Source organism: Sander lucioperca, chromosome 4, assembly GCF_008315115.2.
Source record: "Sander lucioperca isolate FBNREF2018 chromosome 4, SLUC_FBN_1.2, whole genome shotgun sequence".
In the NCBI taxonomy this organism is placed as follows: Eukaryota; Metazoa; Chordata; class Actinopteri; order Perciformes; family Percidae; genus Sander; species Sander lucioperca.
In genome coordinates, this window is record NC_050176.1 from 23755870 (window position 1) to 23760869 (window position 5000).

At 43.2% G+C, this 5000-nt stretch overlaps 2 protein-coding genes across 2 annotated transcripts in view; one reads left to right on the top strand and one right to left on the bottom strand.

Moving 5' to 3' along the window:
- Positions 1 to 14, top strand: part of esf1 (ESF1, nucleolar pre-rRNA processing protein, homolog (S. cerevisiae)) — a 28272-nt gene extending 28258 nt beyond the window's left edge. The window contains exon 14 of the mRNA XM_031313042.2: positions 1 to 14. This exon is cut by the window's left edge and continues 660 nt beyond it. The gene's annotated coding sequence lies outside the window, so the exon portion shown is untranslated.
- Positions 1 to 5000, bottom strand: part of LOC116048446 (VPS10 domain-containing receptor SorCS3-like) — a 1378075-nt gene that overhangs the window by 442399 nt on the left and 930676 nt on the right. The window lies entirely within an intron of this gene.

A 5000-nucleotide genomic window follows, 5' to 3' on the forward strand; every position in this document is an offset into this window, starting at 1 on the left:
GTGTGTGTATTAGTGTATGTGTGTGTGTTTGTGTATTAGTGTGTGTGTGTGTGTGTGTATTAGTGTTTGTGTGTGTATTAGTGTGTGTGTGTGTTAGTGTGTATTAGTGTGTGTGTGCGTGTTAGTGTGTGTGTGTATTAGTGTGTGTGTGTGCGTGTTAGTGTGTGTGTGTATTAGTGTATGTGTGTGTGTGTGTGTGTGTTAGTGTTTGTGTGTGTGTGTGTATTAGTGTGTGTGTGTGTGTATTAGTGTATGTGTGTGTATTAGTGTATGTGTGTGTGTGTATTAGTGTATGTGTGTGTGTGTATTAGTGTGTGTGTGTGTGTGTATTAGTGTATGTGTGTGTGTGTGTGTGTGTATTAGTGTATGTGTGTGTGTGTGTGTGTGTGTATTAGTGTATGTGTGTGTATTAGTGTGTGTGTATTAGTGTGTGTGTGTGTGTGTGTGTGTGTGTGTGTGTGTGTTAGTGTGTGTATTTGTGTGTTAGTGTGTGTGTGTTAGTGTGTGTGTGTATGTGTGTGTGTGTGTGTGTGTTATAATATCTAGTCTCATATCATGATATCGATATATTGCCCAGCTCTATCTGTACGCATTTTGAGCTATCCGTAAACATACGTATACGTATATACGTAAACACACACGTGAGAACGTCACACACGTGTAAAAAAGGTTGGGTTCAGGGAAAGGAACATTGGGGAAGGCTTTATTAAAATAATAATAATAATATAAACCTGGTGGGTGTTGACGGACGGCGGAGCACGCAGCCGGTCCGCAGACGGAGTAAGCCTGCTTGCAGTCAGCTGCCTACTGGACATATGTCACATACTATTTGATGAAAGTGATGCTTTTGAAAACATATTTCTGACAATAAATGAAAGATTTTTGAAATGGCATGTCTATTTCCTCTCGGCGGAGCTGAGATAAGAACAATCGGGGTGTGTGTGTGTGTGTGTGTGTGTGTGTGTGTGTGTGTTAGGGCGCTGACACACCGGGCCGATAATCGGCCGTCGGACCGTCTGGTGAGGTCGGTGACTCGAGTCTGTTGGTGTGTTCGTGCCGTCGGCCGTCCGAGGAGCCGTCGGCCTTCATTTGGGCCGACCTGACATGTTCAGTCGGAGACGGGGCAGTCGGGACTCACCCGGAAATGGCGAGCGGATGAGCCGCTCAAAATCTGACGAAAATCTTTTAAACTGACCTTTGTTGATCTGAAATGAAGACAGATTCAGAAACTGCACGGCCTATTTCTCTCTTCAAATGTTTTCAGAAACACGTTTCGGTGAACTATTTTAGTCCAATATGAGATCGTATTCTGAACGAGCCGCCATGACAGTCTGGCTGTGAATTTCTGGAGAAAAAAGACCCACATGACGCGTTCGTCCAATCAGCTGCCGGTTTTCATTTTCTGGGAAACAATACAGAGCAGCGCCGCCTGCTGCTATGGAGACGTGTTACGTTTCGCGCACGTGCAGAACGTACGCTCAAGTCGGCGTCGCCTCAGTGTGTTTTGAGGCATTTTTTTGGACCTCAGGGACCCGACTGATCAGTTCGACTGGCTTTACTGCCGACGGTCGGCCCGTCTGGTTGGTGTGTAAGCACCTTTAGTGTGTGTGTGTGTGTGTATGTACGTGTGGTAGTAAAGAGAGAGAATGGGAGAAGGAAGTTTGTGTGAGGTGGACCTGGTCACCACAGACCCAGATTAACCTGGTCACCACAGAACAATTAACAATTTCATTTCTGGCGTTCAGCGGTTCTTCTATTGGAGTACAGACAGTCTGCGTGCTTCAACCTCTCCTTCATCTCTAGCAGAAAACCAACGATGTTTGTCCAAAAATCATAGTTCAGCTGCTTTCAAAATGAAGAAAAAAGTAGCACATCTCAAGTTCCTAAAGTTAAGGAGGACAAAAGATAAAATACTGACAGTACTGCCTCTTCCATGTTGCTTACTTTTGGCATTTCTTTTGCATTAATAACCAGAAACAGCTCTGAAGTCGCTAGCGCTAAACCCACCAGACTCCATTAAAAAAAACAATACTTTTAGCGTGTATACAGCCAACATATTTTCACATGTAAATCACTAAACTATGTGTTTATTTCAACCAAAACTAGAGTTGTGATGGTTGGAACAGTGGAAAAGACCACCCAAAAACGCCTTTTCATAGTTTTATTTTGTTTCTGTCGGCTCTGAATGAAGTGTATTTTAAGATGCTAAAATTGCTCTTTGTTTACATGGAGTCTGGTGGGTTTAGCGAATGCAAGTTCTTCTGTTGGAGTGCAGACAGTCTGCGTGCTATTCTAGCTGGAGGATATGTTTTCGTTGGATTATTTCAGCGCAGTAACTTCTCCTAAAAAACCAACAATGTTTGTCCAAAAATCATAGTTCAGCTGCATCGTTTAATTCCCCGAAAAAAATACTTTTAATGATGCATTTATCTGAAGAACAGACAGCTTCCTCTCAAAATGAAGAAAAGGCAAGGCGGCTTTATTTGTAACGCACATTTCAGCAACAGGGCAACTCAAAGTGCTTTACATTAAACATTAAAGAGCAGTTTTAAAAACTATTAAAAGAAAAATACGAGAATAAAAATTACAGTGCAGTATAAGAAATGAATTATAGAGGATGGATACCCGAACCGAGCCCGGTGGGAACAGGCGGTACCCGGCTGGGCCGGGCCGGGTTCAGACAGATATTTAGAAATGATGTTGGGGTTCTGGTCGGGCTCGGTTACATCAGCGCGATAAGGCATTGAACATTTTACGTTTAAAACAGCTGATTATGTAGGTCAGGTGCGCGTCTGTGTTAACGTGAGCTTGTTCCCCGTGTGAGCTGATGACCTCATCTGTTGACATTTCTGAATGGCTTCCTACACACGCTTCATAAAAGATTTCACACAAACAAACGTACACGTGTCATTAGTATGAGAAAGAAATGAGATTTTAACTGTCGGGCTCGGACAGAAAAATGTGGCCTGATCTGCACACTAACACACACACACACACACACACACAGAAAGAGACACACACACACACACACACACACACACACACACACACACACACACACACACACACACACACAGAAAGAGAGACACACACACACACACACACACACACACACAGAAAGAGAGACACACACACACACACACACACACACACACACAGAAAGAGAGAGACACACACACACACACAGAAAGAGAGACACACACACACACACACACACACACACGAGACACAGATTTAAGCAGGAGGAATCATTGGTTAGATCAGCAACGTGGAATCAGAGGCACTTCATCAGCTGCTGTTAGAAATGTCTCTTCTCTACAAGCACTACTGTCGGTACACGATCCGTTCTGCACATGCGCAAAATGTTCGCGCATGCGCTGTTGTACGAGGATTTACAACACTGCACGATCTGTTCCACTCTTCCGGTCGACAGCCAAGCTAACGTTAGTTTAGCTAATTCGGCTAACCGCTCGCTGATTGTAGCGGTCTGCCGTTAGCCTCCACAGGCAAGCTAACGTCAGTTTAGCTAACAGCTAATTCGGCTAACTGCTAGCTGAGACAGCATGTAATAACTTTAAAAGACCCTCAAAATAAAACGTGAAAATAACCGTTAACATATATAACAGCTGTTACGTCAGTTCTACTTTACTTGTGCTCATTTAAAATACAATCACTCAATACTTGTCTTTATTGTTATTACTGTGAAGTCTTAATTTAGCTGTAGCTGCTTTTCCCATTACGTTTGAGTTAACGTTATTTTAGACTGAATCTAGCTGTCAGCTAGCGGTTAGCCGAATTAGCTGTTAGCTAAACTAACGTTAGCTTCCCGGAGGAGGCTAGCCATAGGCTAGCGTGGAACAGATCGTGCAGGTCGTATCCTCGGTAAAACAGTATTATCTTGCACATGTGCAGAACGGATCGTGCAGGCAGAACGGATCGTGTACCGACAGCTACCTGTAAGAGCCAAAGCTAACTAATGGCCATTTTGAGTTTTTTTGTATTTACTAATGTTTAAGTTTCTATATTATTATAGTTATTTGACGTTGACGTACATTGTATTCAACTATGAGCGTTGTTACAGATCTAATTTACTCTAGTTCTATGTTCGAGCTACTGCCCCCCCCCCCGGGGGCCCTTTTGTTTTGCTGGAGGATGAGTGTTTTTGGGTCAGCGGTAGCTGCGGGGCAAAATGGTTTTCTGACCGTAAAAAGTAATGAAACGTCTGTAACGAATGAGTAATGTAACAAGGTCGGAAAGTTAGACCAGCAAGTTGGACGTTTTCAATGTGGATTTCTGTCTGAGAAGCTCGGGGAAATGTTTGGATGAAAACGGAGGACCTTGGCTGTACAGGAAAGTTTGCTAATAAAGTCACAAAACGCAACGCAGTGATGTTTATTCTCTGAGTACCTGTCTGCAAACTTAACTAGAGGATTGGAAATAAAGAAGTAGTCAAGACTAATTGTGTCTACCGCTGACAGAAGTGGATTTAATACAAGATGCAGTTTTGCCACTACGCTACCAGCTAAAGTACAGCAGCATTAGTTTAGTGGCACATGTCTGTAGCCCCTTTCAGACGTGGAACCTGGGTAACAACCTGGATCCTACGTTCCTGTGTGTTTGTGTGTAAGTGTCTGATGGGAACAACAATCTTTAAACTGGTCCAGTGTTAAGCGTTAACGCTGTAACCAGCAGCCACAGACCAGGCTGCAATGTAACGCTACGGGGCAAATGTTCAGCGTCAATTTGGTCCACTAAAAGTTCTGTTGTTGCCGCTGACAGACTCAGATTATTATTCTAAGTGTCTGACAACATTATGGGATGGATCCCTACAGAGATAGACCTTTTAGTTAACGAGTAAGATCCTTTTAGTTTAACATAAACCAGCCCTGAAATAACCACCACCAAACTACACCAGACTCCATGTAAATAATCAGGACTTTTAGCGTGTATAGAGCCAGCATATTTCCACCAGACTCCATGTAAATAATCAGGACTTTTAG